This window comes from Pezoporus occidentalis, unplaced genomic scaffold, assembly GCF_034315485.1.
Source record: "Pezoporus occidentalis ecotype Australia unplaced genomic scaffold, CSIRO_AGI_Poc_V1 ctg11, whole genome shotgun sequence".
NCBI classification, from domain to species: Eukaryota; Metazoa; Chordata; class Aves; order Psittaciformes; family Psittacidae; genus Pezoporus; species Pezoporus occidentalis.
Window position 1 is genome coordinate 825,619 of NW_026912886.1, and position 20,552 is coordinate 846,170.

At 40.9% G+C, this 20,552-nt stretch overlaps 2 long non-coding RNA genes across 3 annotated transcripts; one reads left to right on the plus strand and one right to left on the minus strand.

The window, feature by feature from the left end:
* The first annotated feature begins 174 nt into the window (after nt 1–174).
* LOC134167532 (uncharacterized) lies at nt 175–9,225 on the plus strand. Of its 2 annotated transcripts, XR_009966217.1 has the most exons (4): nt 175–315; nt 634–1,056; nt 2,855–2,896; nt 7,151–9,225. It is a non-coding gene; the product is annotated as an uncharacterized LOC134167532 (long non-coding RNA). The 2 variants fall into 2 exon arrangements; XR_009966219.1 differs by lacking the exons at nt 175–315; nt 634–1,056 and adding an exon at nt 1,840–1,879.
* Nucleotides 5,706–7,460, minus strand: LOC134167542 (uncharacterized). The gene is made up of 3 exons (XR_009966221.1): nt 7,362–7,460; nt 7,132–7,266; nt 5,706–5,937 (listed from the first exon to the last, which is right to left on the minus strand). It is a non-coding gene; the product is annotated as an uncharacterized LOC134167542 (long non-coding RNA).
* Nucleotides 9,226–20,552: the final 11,327 nt, after the last annotated feature.

Here is a 20,552-nt window from a genome sequence, read left to right on the forward strand (position 1 = left end):
GAAGGAGTTAAGTCCATTGAGAAAGTCCTCCCTTCCTGTCATAGGAAAATAAGGTTCCAGCTGGGCTCATCTACTCGGGTATTTAAAGAGGTGAAGTCTGCAGCCCTGGTTGTTTGAAAGAAAACAGCTGGGTTTAAGGCTCCTTTAGGTAATGATTTATTTTTGAGAAAGCCTCTTTACAGAAGTTTGATGATGGGCCTGCAGGCTAGAGAGTGCTTGATCCTTCAGCTGAAAGCAGCAGGAGACATCCATGCCAGATTCAAAGGCAGAGGTCAGGCCTGGAAAGGACAGCTGGATTTTGCCTGTGTTTTTCTGGTAAATAATCTAGCTTTGGATTTTCCTTGCTAATTTTCTCCTTTAATATAAGAACTTTGAATTAAGTACCTATTCAGCTACATTAGTCACACTCAGGACTAAGTATGACTGTAACATTAGATGGAAAACAGTTTTGGTCCCATCCCTTCCATTTTAGTGTGTCTTTTTACATCTGGGGGTATTTGATCCCTTTTGAGCTTCAGGGTGTTGCTTTTCAGGGTGTTGTACTTATCTGCAGTGCAGAGCCATAATACAGTTCAAATACTTTAACTTGCTTGAATGTTAGAGGGCACAGGACTTGTTTTCTTGTGCTCTTAGACGTCAAATAAGCTGTTAAGTGGCGAACACCTACAGCGCTGTCTGTGCTGCAGCTGCTTTCCAGAAGCGTCAGCATTATTTGGGCTAGTACATAAAGCACCTGCATAAGCAAACAGGAAGGCAACTGGATACTTCAGCCTGGAAAAGCTCCTAATGCATCAATGCTTATATGAGAGTCAACAGCAAGAAGTAAATCCATCTCTTGGCATTAGCAAACAGAGTTAAAAAACTCTTCAGAAGTTGTCTGAACTTCTGAAATAGCATGAAACTGCAGTTGCGTGAATGACTCTACAGCAGTGGTCTGATCAGCCGTGCTCAGTAGTGCTCACTGGCTTGAACATCACCTCTTAATTTCATTCCTAAAACGACCCTTCACAATTGTTTGAGGAAAAGAAGCTCTTCCTGCCAAGATCCTGGACTCAGGTTTTGCTAAGCAAATATCATTTGTTTCAGCTGCACTGGAGGTACTATTTGTGCTGGCCTTTTCAAACCCAGTTATTTTAAGCGTGCTTCTTCAGTGCTGGACAAATGTTACTGTGAAGCAAATCTATGTTTTTCCTGCCAGAAATCCATGCAGCTTATAGTTAAATACAGCCTGTGGTGCCATGTAGAGGAGGGTAAAACACAATTCTTGTAACTATGCTGCTTTTCAGGTAACGTTCGGAAATAACACCAAGGGAAACAAATATCTATGACCTAAAAAGCCAAACAGAGCAGACGTGTAGGGTGGGGATTGGGCAGCACAGTGTCTGCAGTATCACATTCCATTTATTGCACCACTTGCTCTAAGCTGCTCCCATTTCTCGGACTGGCTCTGGAGAGGCACTGCTGGGAACAGCATCTATGCCACCTCCTCATGCCCCCTCTGAGGAAGCTGATTCCTGCGGCTTGGCTTTTCAGTCAGCCATAGTGACTGTGATGAAGGATTGAGTATATGGTGGGGCCTAATGGGCAAAAATCTTTCTAGTCTTACTCTAACTCTTAATGCCTGTTGGTAACTTCGTGTGTGCTCAGAGAACTGAGGAAGGAACAGCTAGATGAATGTGTAATTCTGTGGAAAGCCTGTCTCTGCAGACTGCTGGGGAGGACAGGCCACAGGCCGTGTGCTCACTGGGCTGTCCCTGTGCTCTCCAGCAACTGCTGCCTGCATCAGAGTTGGGCAGTTGTCCTGTATCTAGGTGATAGATCTTTTAGCTTGTATGAGTGTCTGTATTGTTGGGTATGACATTTGGCGAAGGTGGAAAAGGTAGTGAGTCACATCTATTGATAGCTTTTTGCAGCAGGATGTTTGATTAAAACAAACAGCATCCTCACACTCACAAAACGAATGGCTTAATTAAATACTGTCTGTTTTCCATTGCTGTGTTCTCTGAACAAAAAAAACCTCACCATGTAAGATTAATCTGCATATTTAAATGAGGTGGCATTTCAGTACAGACTTAATGCTGATGACTGTCACTGAAATGTACTCTGATATCATTATTTATAGTGTCTTAGAAGAAAGGACTAAAGTTATGGTGAACAATCTGTCCTGGTAGCAGAGGTAAAACAAAGTTGAACGTTGCAGAGTGTCTGTGAACTCATCTTCTTGGCATCAAGGTGATTGACAGCAAACACAGGGGACAGACCTGTGGATGCTCCAAACCAGCCCTTGTCCTGGGCTGTGCACAGCACCATGCTGCCTGAAGAGTGGGGCAAAGGGCTACATTCTTCTTTGTGTATGGGCCTGTTGTGCCCCCGTCAGCATTGCTAAGCAATCGTGTGTGTTATGGTGCTGGCCCTTTGCATTTAGGGGATCCTCATGAGAGGAAATGAGCTTCCAGCAGTGTTTTGCTCTTGTCAGGAACAGAAATGGCTACAGCCCAGGTTGCTGGTGGTATTTGGCAACTGGGGTGAGGCAGGGGCAATTGAGCACAGTTCCAGAGATGAGAGGAGGGGTGCAACAAGCAGGAGTGAAAAGAATGAACAGCCTGTTTGGCCCAGACACCACCACAGGTGACCAGACAGCTCTGTCTTCTGGTTTTGTTATCCCCTCCGCTATTACTTTTCTATTTCTGGCTATAAATGTTCTAATGTTGCAAAATTAGCTATCCTGAGAGGTACAGTGAGAGCCTGACCTTGTCAAGCATTGCATGTACTAGACAGGAAAGTACTGAACAAGATTTTCCAGCCTACTTCCTTTCTGGTGAATCTCAATGATTCTTCTGCTTGTGTTTCTCAGCCTCTTCAATGTGAAATTGGGAAATGTTTGAAGAAGCACAAGGTGAGTGAAAAATCTGCTTCTTTGTAGTGGGAGGACTAGCCAGAGTTCTGGGTCTCCATTACATTGCTGTTTCATTTGTCAAAGCTTCCTGTGCTAACCATTAGCTGTTCGCAGTGAGCAGTAAGCCTGCATTTACCAGCCCAGTAAATTACAATACAGTAACAGACGCTGTCTTGAAATGCTAGAACCAACTTCAGCTTGTCTGAGGTTTCTCTGCTTTCATCAGATTATTTAATTTACATAACTGTGATTCTGTAAGATACCCTGGTTGTCAGCCTGTGTTACTTGACCCCTTTTGGCAGCCCTGTGCCCGTGGCAGAGCTGTACCTGCCAGAAATGCTTTCTGCTGATCCCAACCATTAAGTTTAGCAGCACGAGTTGGGAGCCGAGTGCTGTCAAAGCTGATCCAAGCCAGCATTTCAGCTGTGCAGTCTTGCATCAGTTTGTCTGTGGGGAAGGAAAAGAGTGAAGCCTCCTTGATTTTTAATGGATAACAAAAGGCTGGAAAAGACCTTTAAGATCAACTGTTCCCCAGCACTGCCAAGGCCACCACTGAACCATGTCACTGAGGGCCTGATCTATGTGGATTTTGAGCACTTCCAGGGCTGGTGATCACAGCACTTCATGGGCAGCCTGTTCTGATGTCCCAGTGCTTGACCAGCCTCAGAGGAAAAAAAGTTATGGGCTTTTTCTCCTTTTGCACCTCTTAATATTCAAATGGAATTTCCTGTGTTTCAGTCTGTGCCCATTTCCTCTATCAGTCCATTCTGACAGCACTGACAAGAGTTTGGCTCCATCTTTTTTTCTTCCTCAAATCACACTTCCCTTGTTTGTTTTATTCACTTTCACTTCCTGAATACAGGAAGTGACTTTCCTGGCTGTGTTTTGCTTTTAGGTTTGGCTAATAGCAGCAATGTAATGTAAGATGTCTTGCCCATCCTGGCTTTTCTAAAGCACTACAGATAGCTGTGGTCTGGTCCTGCTTACATTATATGCAAAGGGAATCTCAGAAGAATGCTTTAAGTGCCAAGTTAAATGTTTTTAATACTCATGCAAGATGTCATTAGTACAAAATGCAAGTGGTGGAAAACTAAGAAAGACTTAAAACCTAATGAGGTGAAAGCCTTACACATTTACTGGTAAGAAATTATTGCAATATTAAAGCCTCCCCTTCATTACTGCTCATGTGGAGAGCTTCAGGCAGCTGTAACTGCAAATGTCACCACAGCAAATGTGCACATTCTTGGGAAGCTTTTGTAAACATTTTGTGTGGCTTCACTGCATGCTGTATTCCCCTTTGGGCAGACAACATGGCTGGGACAGGTACAGCACCGGTATTAGGAGTATAACCCTTTTGACAAGCTGTAGGAGGGTATGTTCCCTGCCTCAGATGTAAGCAACATTCAGTTTAGGGTAGTAGATATAAAACCCCCAGCTCTCTGTTGTTTCTTACCTGTACCAGTCAAATTACTTGGTATCTTTCCTAATAGTGAAAAATAAATAGACTGATACTTTGCTTAATGGAAATCTTGCCTACATATTGCTTGATCTGATAACTATTTATCTATGGCTTCCCCTGTTCTTGAATTGCAAATGGTGCTTCTAGGGGAAATAGAGCAGGAAGCTAAAGATGGCAATAGCCCAAGAAGCCACGCTTTGCTCTCGTTTGTAAGGTTTCCCACAAGAATCTTAACAGAGGGTACATTGTCCTGTCTGTATCTAACCTTAGTGCCCAGCTAGGGAAGCCCCAACTGTCTGCAGTTTCAGGAGGGAACTGCTCCAGTGGTGTGTTTGTGTATGGCAGAGGAGCCACACAGCTCTCAATAAGCAACAGCTCACCCTGATGCTGGGGAAAGGGAGCCCAAACCATACAGACTGCTGCTTGTTGTGCCTGTAAGGGCTACATAGCAAAGAGGTCTAGCTGGAATAGAGGCAATTTAAACCAAAGGGAGTCATTTGAGAAAATAACTTGTGTTGCTTATAATAACCCAATAAAGTGTCTCTCGAAGACACTTATGTATGGGGTTTTTTAGCTCTAGTTCTACAGGCTGCAGGCATTTGTCCCTCAATTCTTGCTGAGAGACAGAGGGAGATAGCCTGAGTCAAATTAGACTTATTTCTTTCTATCTTTGTATGAGGTAGATAAATGCTGTCATTGATCATTAAATCAATGCTGGAGGTGGCCCCAGCAGAAAGCTCCCACCCCTCCGGTTTCTGAGCCTCTCTATACTGCACCCATAAATGCTTTGTGTACTAATGGCTGATCAATGTAACAGTTCCACTGTGTACCCGTGAGCGGGAAGGACGCAGCCAGCTCTGCATCCCTGCTCAGTGCATATGGAAGCAGATTCATAATTTATGCTGCTTCTCAATAAGCCCAGGCACCAGTGCATTATCATGATTAATTTAACAAAGCTTACTTAGAAATGACACCACAAGTGATAGTGAATGTTGTTTCATTCTCGTAAGTGCATATTAGATGTTACTTCCAGGGAAGAACAAAGGAATGAAAGCCTGTTTTTCTGAGCCAGTCTGACAGATAAAATGGGAGGTTTCTTATTTCTGACTTCTCCCACATTGGTACATAGCTGTTAACCGTGTTGTGTCAGCTGCTTGAAATGGCTTTGGCCTGCAAAGGAGAGGGTAAATTCTTCCCCCCATGCAGGATCAGCGGTGGAAGATAAGTATAATGTACAATCGGGATAAATCTCATTCATGAGCCCGTGGTAGTTAGACATCACCTAGCTAGGCTTCCGGCTGGCTTCCTTGGGGTATTTTGGAATTAACCATTGCATCACACCTGCCTCGGTGTGTACCCTGCTTTGCACCCTTCAAGTGCAAGCTTCAAGTTCAAGCTTGAAGAACACGTTGTACCTCTGTGTGTCTGTCAGCTACGTGATTCCATGAACTGGAGATGTTTCTTGGTGCAGCTTTCACCTACCAAACAGGTTCTTGAGCAAAGGCTGGCAAAACAATTTGGTTCAGCAGCTCTGCAGTTAACATACTTCCCAGACTGCATCAAAACTGTCGGATCATTGGACCTGCCATGTAAACCAATGAACTTGATATAAAACTGCTTTTAACCTGTAATTTAATGTTTTTGTATGGCAAATGGCAGAATCCCTGTTTCACATAGGCAGATAGGTAAGTGATTACAGTATGTTTATTGTACGTGGCAGTTCTTTTCAAAACACACGTTTAAACAGATGGCTTATGTTGACTATTAATGCAGTTCCTGTGATTAAGTTCAGTCTGAACGAAGTAGGCAGAGATTGACATTCCACTGACATCACCGCTGGTGTATTGCATCTTCTTATGAATGTTCAAACTCAGATCTGCTACTACAGCTTCACTGAAATGTCAACTGTGATAAGTCACGATAGAACTGAAGAGATAAGGTACCTGGCACCTTGCTAATTTACTTTTTGACTGGGATTTACTATTTGCATATTCATGCTGTAATGTTTTATTGGTGAAAGTCCACGTTTGAGTAAATTACTCTAAAAAACATAGCAGTAGGCTGAAACTTGCCTCTTCGTCTCGCTAGATGCGATGGGCTTATAGCACAGGCAAGCTAACTTCCACCATACAGGGAACTCAAATCCATGGTGGTGCTGTGCTCTGCTCACTGAAGCACCTGCATGGCCCACAAGCACTGCTGTCAGTGTATGGTCCTACAGGTAAGGCAGCTGTTCCAGAAAATAGGAATGGCCATATGCCTGGTGAAACCTAAAGCTCCTCTAGTATGGTGTTGTGTTGATGCATGATATTGCAATAGTGACTGGTAAAGGAGTGTGAGAGCAGTTCAGATGGCACAGCCCAGGCTGCAGAACTGAGGCTGCTTTGGGGCTTCCTGACCTGCAGCTCATTTTGTTGTGTGTAATAGTGCTTGACAGGTTTCTCCTTGAAGAATTTGTTGCAGAGCTTCTGGAATTGATGCAAACATTCATTCTTCCAGTAAAGTGTTTCATACCTTAGTTATGTGTTATGTGAAAAAGTGTCTCCCTTCCTTCTGAACTTGCTAATAGCTTCACTTGATTATCTGTAGGTCTTGTATTGCAAGAAACAGTAAACAATTGTTCCCTATTAACTCTCTTTGTCACCCATGATTTTGTAAGTCTGTTCTATCATCTGATGTGTTTTATACCCTGAGGAGTTCTGTGCTGTTTGTGATATGGAAGGAGATTTTGTGCTTTATCACTTTTTCCTCTATTACTTCATAGTATTTTACTTACCTATCTTAGTCATTTCCAGATAAGCTTCTGCAGCAGGTAATGCGTCAGCCCCAAAGTGAGAGTCTCGTGGCTGCATTTCAGCAAAGAGGATCTTCAGCCTCCTGTGATCCATTTAGGAGTTGTTGGTTGTAGCTTCTGGGGTGACAGTATGGTATGGTATAGTTAGGCTTAGTAGAGTAGCTGTTTAAAACGTCTGAACAAGCACCTCGTGTCTGTTAGATGCTGCTTACCTTTTCCTCCTTCCTTGGAACTCTCCTAAAGCAAATTTTATCTTCTGCTGCTACTTCTACTATATTCTTCACTTAAATTCAGTGTGGAAAAAAAAAAAAACCACAACAACATGCATTTCATATATCTTTGGATAGAGAGGTTTTCAAATGTCATTTCATTATTCAGTAGTGACTTTATAAATATGCATGCATGGGAGTAGCGTTGTTACAGCACAAAGCTGTGCAGTAGTTACGTGCTTTTGGTATCTGCTTTATCAGGGCCTGTGGCACACATTCTTGGAAGACCTCCCAGTGTCAGTGTGTGATGCTGGGCAAGGCTGAAGTTGAAACAGAACAAGGTCCTTTTTATTTCTAAGTCTGGCACATCTTCAGCATTACAGGGCTGGCACTGCATGGCATGAAACACTGCCTCCATGCTGAAATACCTGTTGGAGAAGAGAGCTCATTTTCAGTCACACTAATGCAACTACCCAGACAACCATATTCCACAATCTAATTAAGCCTGAACAAGAGCAGAAACTTGATACCTACAACTTAAAAACCAGCTGATTATTCCTCTTTGAGTAATTGCTGGAATAAAATAAGCCCACGGCATTTCTGGGAAAGCCTTAGGAAATCTCTTTCGGGAACAACATACAGTGCTTAGCTTTCTTCTGATCTGTTTTGGACCAGTTTTAACAGAATCTACACAACAAGAATAAATGGGACAACACTGTCTCCTATTACATGAAGTCTGTGAGCTTTCATTTCAGTGAATAAGCTGTGGTAAACATAAAATTTACAGAGTTATTATTCCAGCAATTTGTACTATGTAAAAACCAAAACAATGCATCACCAAAAAAACCCTCCACCAACCTAAAGCCCAAACAACAAAAACCCAAACATCCCCTCCAAAACCAAACCAACCAACCAAGCTGCCCCCAAACCCTAACCCAAACACAGAACCCCACCTCAACCCCTCAAAAACCCGAACCCACCCTTTCAGAGAGCCAGTGAAATAGCCTGGCTATAGCAGGTCTACTCTCTAAAAAGCTGTGGTTAACATTTTGGTTGACATGGAGGTCCAGGAAGGAAGTCTTGGACCCAAAGGGATGAACAGCCTGGATGCTTTTCCAGTGAGGGGTAAACCACCTGGCAACCACCAGGCATGGCTATCAGCTCTCTACAGAAAGAGAAGTAAAATTAAGTCGTGCTGCAGCTTGGTTAAATATTTGTGAAGCAGATTTAACATCCTTTTACCAAGTGAATGTATAAAGCTGTAAACAGCTGTATAAAAATAACCTCTGAAAACACTTTCTTTTTATAGTTTTCCTTGATAAATGGCTCCAGAGCAGCATAGGTAATGCACAGGTACCAGGAACATGAGGAAGCTGATTACAGTTGTAGCTCATAATGCTGGTTATTCAGGGTGTGTGACACTTGTTGTCATTGGAGCTGGATTTCAGTCATTTGTAACCTTGTCTAATTGTGTTTGTTCTCATGTTTTCTAGCCTGACTGTTAACCTCAAGCTGCATTTTAGTGGGAAACATTGGTCAAAAGGCACAGCCTTCTCTAAAGATCATGTTTAGGAATAAAATCTTGGCTTTTAGTTCTTGTCTCCAAAGGCTTGGAAAAATGATTCAAATACAGCATTGGCATGGTTCTCGCAGCAGGGAGAGACCTCTTGATGTTCTCATGCAAGCTAGAAAGTTTGGATGAGTGGTAATTTGCACATGCTCCATGTAGACTTAGATGTTAGTTGCTAAAATCTTGGTCTGTCTTATCTGTTTTGTGCATGCCTAATAAAATGATTTTGTCTTGTTTCTGATCAAGCTGTGTGTGCATGAACTCTAAAGAATCATTAAACCTGATTCAGCCCATGCATGTAAGTAGATTCAGACTTTCCTTACCAAAACTGCTCTGGCCTCACCACAGAGCTTGTCTTCTTTTATGCTTACACTGATCCTCCAGCTAAACGATGAATATATAAGAAGGATGAGTGAAGGCCAAGGGAGATGGCAGCCCTCTGCAGCAATGGGTAATGGTAGTGGCTGGGGGGGACCAGCCTAGCTGGCAAAGGAGTCAGCAGGAAAGAGCTGAAAGAACTGGTTCTCTGGGAAGTCAACAGAAAAGAGGAGCCGGGAAGTCAAACTAGGAGAAGAGGCAAACTATGGAGATGTGGGAGTTACCATAGCTGCACAGGTCAAAGTAAGGAAACAAACAATAGCAGCAGTGTCTCAAGCAGCAAAACCAGTTTATTGGGTTTGAGGATAAGATATCCCAGGTCAATAGATGCTTTTGTTTGTTTGTTTTCTAACCTTGCTTTCTGAAAGCTAAGTTCTAAACCAAGCTATTTCAGAAAGTGAATATTAACCATTGTGTGACTGGTACCTTAGCAGGAAGCATCCAGGTCTTTCCTGGAACAGAATTTTCCTGAGTTATTTCTGAAGGATACTGGAGAGGGAAATGATTGGTCACACGTGAGTAGGTTGAGGCAGCCCAGGTAAAGATTATCTCTGATTTAAAGTCAGAGATTATCTGATGAGTGCTGCTTGTAGCCATAGAAGCCTGCAGGTAACATGCACTCATTTAAGAATTTTTCAAATCCGAATTATGTAAGAAAGTGAATGAAAAAAGAGTACATTATAGCTGCCAGTATTTCTTCAATTTTATCCCCTACCATGTCAAACAAATGACGTAATTTTGCTACTGCCTTATTTTCAGCTTCGTGTTTCTAAGCTTATTGGCATTTTCTCATGCTATGCAAAGGTAAAACTAATTTACCCAGAGATTACAGAGAAGTTGGTTTATGTTAGCTTAGGCAGTGATTCAGATTCTGTCTGACATTAAATATCAATCTCTACTTCCTTTTGGTTTGTGGATAAATGTGACAGACCTTGCACAGCTACACATGTACATTAAGGAACCCTACAGATAAAGCAAAGAAATGAGTGCTTCTCTCTTAAAAAATTCTATCATGCTTCAAAACAGCAGCTGTCAGTCTAACTTTGTGACTGCTGAGCATCCGTAAGATTCCTGGGCTGTGCTTCCATGTCCTGTGCTGCCAGCTGTCAAGATGGTGTGTCTCCCTGGCAGTGGCACTAATAAACTGGTAGACCATAAATCTTGATACTCAGGTAGAAGTAGATGTTAATGGTGATCAGATGTTTGTTTTGTTTGATTCCAGTTTTTTGTTACCCTCAACAATTTGCTATGAATGAATCAATTTTGCTTTTTCCATCTAATGTCACCATGTCTGCATGTAACCAAGCACCAACAGGTTATTTTTCCCTTGCTTGTGTGCAAAGTATGAACCATCATTCAGAAAAAGGTATTTCATCAGGCAGCCTCTCCATGCTGGCAGTTTTGGCATACTGGAGGTGCCTGTTTTTTCTGTCATTTGGCTTAGGCAACTCTTACGTGCGCGAAAGAGACACTGCAAGCAGGATATACACACCTTCAAGGTACAAAGCAATTGATTGTTGCCTTATGCACACAGTTAATAGGTGAGACTCGCAAGTTCCCAGGCTAAGAGAGCTGGCAGGGACCTGACAGTAAATGGGTTACAATTGTGTGCCTCCTTTGTTCCCTAGGACAGGCTCACCCTCAGAGTTGCTGAGTTGCCATCCTTGTTTCCCTGGTTTTTTTTTTAGGATTTTATGCCTTTCCAGGAAGTGACCTTTCCCATTTCAACAGTCTTGCCTGTGAGTTTTATCTGTCTTATTTTGTCTGGCTTTAGCTGACATACTGCCTCACAGCTCTTCCTCACAACTTGTTGTGAGACACGTTTTTGATTAGTTTTAACAGAATTTACACAACAAGAATAAATAGGACAACCTTATTTCCATTTAGATAAAGTCTGTGAGCTTTCATTTCAGTGAATATACTGTAGTAAACATGGACATTTTCATCTTAAAAGTCCTAACTTGTTTTACATGAGTGGCCCACAGGCTCTATTAAACATGAAGGTATAATCTCATCCTGTATGCTCTTTTTTATTTTATTATTTTAAAAGAAAAGTAAATATTAACATCATAGATGCACATCACAGAGGCTCAATTACTGTAAACTTAAAATGGACAATATTATAATCAAACCAAAATGACAGTTGAGATTAGATCATGTGTTACCAATTATGTGCCTTGGATCACCAGTTTATGAAGTCATAAAGTTAGTACAGTGTGTAATCAGTGCATGCCCAACAAAGAAGAATTGCTAGTTGTTAATTTTGCATCAGGTGTTTCAAAGGGGAGCTGCTTCCTTTTGGTAAATGCCGATCTATAACAGAGGACTTTAGCATCCTGGGGATTGCTGGTGCCAGGGTTCACAGAAGGGCATTGCCTGGAGGAGAGGATAAAGCCTATCTTCCTAATCTTAAGGAACTACAGAGATCTAAGCAGGCCCTTTGCAGTTTTCTGCTTCAATGCTTTCTTCTGGAAATTTCATTGCAAGTTGCAGAGCTATGGTTTATCCTCCTTAGTTATCACTTGCCTTTACCCAAATAAGCATAAGAACAGATGTGCCAAATGGATTTTACAAGGTGATTCTTCTACATCCACTGAAGTTTTCCAATTTCTGGGTAACCTGAACGCTTACATTCTTTCATTAAAAATAAAAAATCTAAAATGTTGGAAGTGTATCTTTCTAAGCTGCCATCTATTGTCTTTACAGTACGTGAATGGGTTTTATTTTGGAATTTGATCTATTTTGTATCCTGTTCTAACATTGTATGGTTATACTTTCTTAGTGCTTCTTAAATATTCAGTAAAGAGAAGTGTTTTTCACAATATTTACTAAGTGAAAACTATGTATTTTTATGTAGCTTATTAGCATTTACTATGAAAGAAAAATATTGAAAAGGTTTTTCCTGACAATCTCATTTCTCAGTGCACTGTCTGATGCCGTTATTAATTATACTGTGCTTTCATCCTTCTGTGACCACATCTATTCCCAGAAATACTGTAAGTGGTGCTTCTGCACACAATTTAACTCCCCAGTAAACATACCCATCTGCTCAGTGTTTTCCTTCCTGCATAATTTTTACCTCAGTGGTAAAAGCAGCTGACTGAGGGCATCAGGCAAGAGATATAACTGTTCCTGCAGATTGTCTTGTTATAATGAAATTGGAAATCAGGTGATGTCAGTGCTATCAGACAATACCTATGCTGACAAATGCCAGCTAGAGTGTGAGGATGTGTGTGACAGGAAGCTTCAGGGCCTACTGCCTTAAGTACCTAAGTGCCAGGGAACAGTTTTGTTCTTTTCTGGATAGCTTCTACTTTGGAGAATGTTTCAATTTAAAACAGCTTTTCTCAAAATTGTGTATTCTCAGAGTAGATAAAATGAGATGTGGTTATGGGCCAAAGGGCTGTCATGGAAATCATTGTGACTCCACTGCTTTCAAATACTTTTCTTGGTCTCAACAGTAGTGTCATCTTCAGGTTCATTTCAATGGCAGAGGTATAGAGAATGTTCCTATGAAGTTTAGGATAGTGGAACAATTTTTTTTGAGTTGCTTTCCTTTCATGCTGCTGGCTAGTTTCAGAAGTAGGATGCTAGCGAAATTCAGCTCTTCAAACCTACACATACTCAGTGGTTCTGTACTTTGTAAAAAATCTCAAGCTTCCCATTTTACCCCATGGAATTTCCTGATAGTAGCTGTCAGTTTCACAGGCCCCACAGCCTCTACTGGGTAGAAATCTCATTGCAGGTCAGACAATTTCACCGTTGTGGTTTGAATGTTACTCTGTGCTGTCATACTAAAATGCTGAATACAGCACCTGGTCTGCTGGTTGCCGTAATGGCAAGACTTTGTTGTGCTTGTATCATATTTCTTCTCTTAAAATGGACAAACTACAGAGAATGTTTCTTATGTGGGCAGTTGTACCCTACTTACATGTGCTCAGCTGCCTTGATCCTTGGAGAGCACTACCTCATCAGGAAGTTTGCCAGCTCACATGTATTGTGTTTCGAGGCTGTGCATTTCCATGCTGACTCCAGCTTCTCTATGAGAGAACACAAAAGATTTTTCTTCAGAGGGTCAGGAGATATCCTCCATATTTGTCAGTCCTTGATTTTTAAAGTGAGGACTGACCTATTCTTACTAACTGCTTCCCACATAACGGGAAATACGCTCTTGAAACAAACTTAAACCCAGTGTAGATCTCATCCTGTGCATTTTAGAGAAGAGGAAAAAGAAATAAATTGAAATGACAAGGACTCTTTGTTTCTCAGAGTTGCAGGAGAAATATTTAATGCTGGGAGAAAACTCCTAGGTACTACCTAACTAGGACAGAATTTGGTATTACATAAAGGTGACTGAGTTGAATAAGGGCAGCATGAGCAGGCTGGCTACAAGATGTTCTGGAGATTAACATTTAGGGGTTTCAGCTGGAACAGAAGCATTTAGTTTAGTGTTTTAATTGATTTTTAAACTGAGATTAAGATAGAGAAATGTTTTACAGTGAGAGATTTTTGATCTAGCAGTTGAATTCAGATGGATCCCTGTGCCCATGCAGTTATCCCATTTATGTGAATAGGATTTGGTATACGTAAGGTACCAGTCTCTTGATGTGTGTCTGTAATTCAGGACTGCTATTTTGATTTCTTAAAATGCATAAACCAAGAGATTTCTCATTAAAATAGTGTGATTTACACAGACTCCTGCAGCACAGCATGTGAGTGCTTAATTCATGCTCATGTTTAATATTTAACAGAGTGCTGCTTTGTTATAGTAACAACAGGAAAAAAGGTACGTATGGTTCACTGCTGTCAAAAATAAAGACGTAGAAGCACAGTAAGCAGACTTTTAATTTCTTTCTCATCTGCCAGCTAAAACCTTTCACCTACAAAAACCCTCATCAACTGTAAAAGGTAGTTGCTATGCTGTTATTTTTATTAGACACTATTAAATAGCTTTTACTTCTTTCTGATAAGGGACAGCTTACAATATGTACAACAATTTAAAATACAATTTCTATTCATAAGCTTCAGCCTTTCTAAGTCACATGTGCTGACTGTTTCATGAGAAAGGCAAGCTTATGCAATGAGGCTTTATGAAATGAACATTTATTATTGAATGCTGGTGTTTTGGACTGTGGAATATGCTAAAAACGAAGGATTTTTATTTCCCAATTTTTTCTACAAATAGTTAATAAATCTGTAGTCCATGCCAGGTTGCCTTTACTGCTTCCTAAGCAGGGTGCTTTTTTGTTTCATTTTGACTGGAAAGCATTTTATTCATATTGTAGCAAAGGATAAGGAAAAGGAAGCACCACTTATTTGTAGGAAAGCTGTAACAAATAAGGAGCCTCTCTGCTGAGGAGGAAGGTGGGGAACAGAGCAGTAAGGATTGCTTTCCTGGGTTTTCTCTGGCCAGGTAGATATAGTTTGATGCTGAATACACATAAGACAAGGGAGTGTGACAGCTGGCTTTGCCCCACACCAGGGGCCTGACTGCAGCAATTAATGAAGGGGAGGCTGCTGTGTACATGGTCTTTTTGGGACCACTGAGGCAGAGCTTACGGACATGATGTCATTTGGTATGCTCTTAGCCACTGGGATCAGTGATAAGCACTGAGGTCAACACCGGTGAATTTGTCAATTAGATTCTGTATAGACAGGACACCTATCTGCCTAAACTACGTTGTCATCTAGTTCTTGAATGAAGGTAACATGAAGAGGTCTGAGCCACAAATTGCTGAGAGGAATACTGTGACACACAAAATGCTGGGAGTAACTCAACACATGTTGACTTTGTATATTGTACCTATATTGGTTCTAAGTGTTAATACAGGTTTAGATTTACAGAAGAGACAAAAGAATCACACATGGTGTTTCTGTTGTTATGTAATGTACATGCATTGCCATGAAAGATAAATACTGCCAAGAAGAAACATCTGAAGACAATGGCTGTTTGGACTAATTCCTGCTGTTTAAGGTTTATTTTGGAAGCAGCCAAGCTTTATTCAGAGAGGGTTTTTTTAATTTAAGCTTTTTCCTGTGACTCAAGAAGTGGCTCTGCTTGGTGACCTCCTGGCTGACTGTGCAGTTGGAGTAATGCTTTAGCAAATAAGGTAATGCATGTTCATGTTTTCAGCCTCCACTAAGATCTTGAAAATTGTAGGGCACCTTATAAATAGAGATTGTAAAAAGTAGGTGACAGCAAGCATTTTGTATTTCCTGTTCCTTAGATAATGGTGTTTTAACTAAAAGCAACACTATGTAGTTCAGCAATGCCTGGAGTAAGAGGGACTTCTGTGAGAAGAAAGAAACTCTTTTTAGTTCATAGTAAGTGGGATATCTGGAATTTTTCTTTACTGTATTATCTAAAGACTTACCTCCACATCTGGGAATTCATGAACTCTGTTACTAAACAGGAACTGCACAACATCCTACTGTTCCTATTTCCAAATCAAACTTTGGCTGATAATAAATAAGTGATTGTGCTACCTCTCAGCATCTCATTCAGTATCAGTCAGCACTTTTCCAGAAAAGCCACTCAGAAAATTTAGCTGGAACAAATCTCTCATTTATGACTTAGTGGGTTTTGCTGGAGGACTGTTCCAATGTCCAAATGTGCAAAGGACTGAAAGTTTTAGCAAGTGAAATGGCTTGTCTTTGGATTAATAGATATTTGCGTGTGCTTTCACAATTAAAAGTGTAAGTACTTATCAAGTGAATGGAATTACACTTATAATTTAAAAGCAAATATGTTTGGTCCAGACTATACTGTTATTACTTCCTTCCCATTCAAAGGCAACATATTAATCAAAACAAGTGGATTTTTTTTCAATCAATTTTCTTACATAGCTACTGGCTTTTTCATCTTCACAGCACATCACTGAAAACAGCCAATTCCTAGAAATACCATTGAATAAAGCCCTCCTGAAAAATGAAGTTAGATCCTTCTTATGATAGAACTTAGCTGTTTTTTGAAGAATCCCTGGCACAGGATAAAAGATAGCAATGTAATTTGTATTTCAAATCTTAGTATGACATGCATGTCATCAATATTGGTAAGACAGACTAAGCCTCTTGGCTTAGAAATTTCATGCAGAAATGCGGAGTCTAATTAATAAATCTCTTAGATGCAGATAAGGTGCAGTAGATAAAGGAAATGATTCTTCAAACTTCCTTGAAAACGACCTGTCATAGACTGTCTATGGAGCTATCCTTATTTGTGGATACAGAATTATCTCTTACTATGAGGTATCTACACTATGCTGTCCTTGTTCATCATCACATGAAAGCTATGAAAAACCTTGAGTCTAGACTTTTAACAACAGGCAGTGGGAATGCCATTTTTTAAATCTAGATTTCTCTGAAAACTTGTTCACAGTAGCCAGTGAGGAGAGTTTAATGCAAGGTTTGTCTTGGGGGGATAGTGGGAAAGGGTGCACATTTATTTATGTAGAAAAAGATGTGGCATTTTTAATAGGGGAAAAATGTAATCATTGTGTCAGAATTTAGGCAAAATATCTAGCTTTAAGTTATCCTGAGAAACAAACCCAGGTTTTCTCCAGATGACTGAGGATATTTTTACGAATAAAGATCAACTTTGTCCATTTGTAAAATGGCTGTGCCCTGATGTTAGCAGCTGAAGAAATTAACATTGGCTTCATATACTGACATGCTTCCGTTTGTGTATCACTTAGGTCTTACGTATTAACGCCTGGCAAACGTTTCATATTTTATTGTTCCATTGCAGAGAGAGGGCGCACTGAAAAACATCACAGCTTTTTGCAGATGTGAATTCTTCAAGGCTCTCCACTGAGAACTGAGTCTTCAGCTGTCACAGGGGAAAAGGGAAAGCAGATAGCTATGTGTCAGCATCTTGCTAGCACTTCAGATATCTCAGCCTATCTTGATCCGTTGGTTTTACTTACTGCTAACGTAACTTGAGATAAGTGTTGCAAAATACTCCAATTTTGCTAAGTAATAGAGGTTATTCTAGTCTGCTATTCTAGTTCTTGTAATGTTATTTGTGTGTTTAGTATTTGATATAATTGCTGAGACACCTTTTTTCCCCCTTATTTTCTGCAAATGCATTCAGCATTAATGAAATCCCCTGTGCACTACTTAGAAACAAGCTTAAAACCAGTGAAAAATAGAGTTACTGTAAAAATTTTAAATAAAAATGTAAATAAAATGAAAACCACTATCAAATACTATTATTTCCATGGAATACTGAACTTTTCTTCAGAAAAGGCAATATGGCAAAATCATCAATACTGATCTCTTCCATCTGTTAAGTCCAAAAATATGTGTCTTAATTACATAGTTACTTCTGGGACTGTAACAATCAAAAATGTCAGCAAGGGAAATTCTCGTTAGCTAAAAGGAATGAAACACCCCTCATAATCAGGGTGGATAAGGAACAGGTTGCTCAGAGAGGCTGTGGCATAACCATCTTTTGGAGATTTTCAAAACTTGTCCACACACAGCTCTTGGCAACCTGATCTAACTCATCACAAAGTCCTCTCCTCTCTGTAGGCTTTGTGATGAGAGTTGATGCCCCATTAGCTGGCTGATTTCCCAACTGCTAATAGGCATGCACTTGTTTAGTGAGGTACAGTGGATAAAATTTGCCATCTGTTCACTGGCCAACAGTCAGATGGTAGGAGCTGGAGATTTTGTAATATTAATGCAGTAAAATAGAAGATAGCTTGGTTATTGAGCTATCAAGCCACCTCAGATTAGCATGAGAATTGCTATTATTTATTTATGCATGCAAGATTGTGTAACAGGCAACAGTAAACAAGTATTTGTTGTTGCAATGTGTATTTCTATTCATAAAACTGAAGCTTTAACTGATACTTTCAGTACAGCTTTTCTGGGTTTTTTTAGGCTTTATTTTTTGTAAAGGCTTCCCTAAAAGGCCACATAAATAGCAAAAGCACAAAGTTAAGTGTTAGTGTTGTATTTACGTCTTCTTTTTAGCAAATTATTATGCAGTGATGGAGTCACAAAATGCTCTCATTTAATGAAGTGCTGCAATAATACACGACGAGTGTCTACAAATCAACCAGGACATGTTGGTTTTGGTGACTTTGAGTGAAACTACTGATTCCATTGATATTTATCAAACCAGTCATGTCTATTCAATACTGGTATTTAGAAAAAAAGGGCAGAGTGCATAGTTTTTTCGCACGGGCAAATGAACACTGTCTGTGTATTCAGACAGTGGTAAGCAAATACCAAAATTTCTGTTTGTCCTGTATCTGTTCTTCTAAATACAGAACTCCTATGTCATGTAACTGTGTATGAGGCTTTTGGGGGGTTGTTTCTCTTTGTCCCTCCCCCCCCCCCCCCCATGGGCAGAGACACCTCACACTAAACCATCTCACCCAAGGCTTTGGCCTTGAACACCACCAGGGATGGAGCATTCACAACTACCCTAGGCAACCCATTCCAGTGCCTCACCACCCTAACAGGAAAGAACTTCTTCCTTATATCCAATCTAAACTTCCCCTGTTTAAGTTTTAACCCATTACCCCTTCTCCTATCACTACAGTCGCTAATGAAGAGTCCCTCTCCAGCAACCCTATAGGCTCCCTTCAGATACTAGAAGGCTGCTATGAGGTCTCCATGCAGCCTTCTCTTCTCCAGGCTGAACAGCCCCAATTTGCTCAGCCTATCCTCATACAGGAGGTGCTCCAGTCCCCTGATCATCCTTGTGGCCCTTCTCTGGACTTGTTCCAACAGTTCCATGTCCTTTTTATGCTGAGGACACCAGAACTGCACACAATACTCCAGGTGAGGTCTCACAAGAGCAGAGTAGAGGGGCAGGATCACCTCCTTCGACCTGCCGGTCACGCTCCTTTTGATGCAGCCCAGGATACAGTTGGCTTTCTGGACTGCAAGTGCACACTGAAGCCGGCTCATGTTCATTTTCTCATCAATGAACAGCCCCGAGTCCTTCTCCGCAGGGCTGCTCTGAATCTCTTCTCTGCCCAACCTGTAGCTGTGCCTGGGATTGCTCCCACCCAGGTGTAGGACCTTGCACTTGGCATGGTTAAATTTCATGAGGTTGGCATCAGCCCACCTCACAAGTGTGTTGAGGTCCCTCTGGATGGCATTCCTTCCCTCCAACGTATCAACTGAACCACACAGCTTGGTGTCATCGGCAAACTTGCTGAGGGCGCACTCAATCCCACTGTCCATGGCAGTGACAAAGATGCTGAACAAGACCGGTCCCAACAATGATCCCTGAGGGACACCACTCATTACTGGTCTCCAGCTGGACATTGAGCCATTGACCACAACTCTTTGTGTGCAGGCACCCAGCCAGTTCTTTATCCACCGAGTGGTCCATCCATCAAACTGATGTCTCTCCAATTTAGAGTCAAGGATGTTGTGTGGGACAGTGTCACACGCTTTGCACAAGTCCAGGTAGAAGACATCAACTGTACTACCCCTGTCCATCAGTTCCGTAGCCCCATCATAGAAGGCCACCAAATTGGTCAGGCGGGATTTCCCCTTAGTGAAGCCATGCTGGCTGTCACCAAGCACCTTGTTGTTTTTCATGTGCCTTAGCAATCATGTTACTTCAGGAGCAATTCTTTGATCCACTTGGTCATATATTCATGTTCGGTAGGAAAATACGTTTGTAAAGAGCAGTAGAAATTTAATTTACTCAAATATATACTATAACAAGATTTTAAAAATTCATGGAGTTCTTTAGGCAGACATTTTAGTCAGTTAGGAAAGTATTTAACCACATAGAAGCTATTTTATTATGTTTTTCAACACCCTTTTTAGTTGTGATTAACTTTCTGTTTTGCTGTGCAAAAATTACGACTGTTATGAAACATGAAGGAGAAAATGGATATATCATGCTGGCTGTATTGTATAATTGTTATACAGAACATGCAATGCCGTTAATTTGCACAACTGTTCTTATATTTACATACATTAAGAGCATGAGCTGCCACTGTTTAGCCAGTACTTTTGCTCAGACCTTAGTTATTCACCTGTGGCTTGTATATACAAAAGCAAAATAAGATAAAGTCTTTGAAAGTTTCATAAAACAAAAAGCACAAATGAAAGTTTGTTACTTATCAGAAGAGCAGCAGAAGCTCTATTCACAACTCCTTGTTGTGTTTGCTTGCATTGCCACTTTCCTGCGGTAGGAAGGACTTTGAACAGCCAACACTGCACAAAAGAATGAAACAAATAAAACATAAATTGCCAGTTTCTATAGTTTTCCC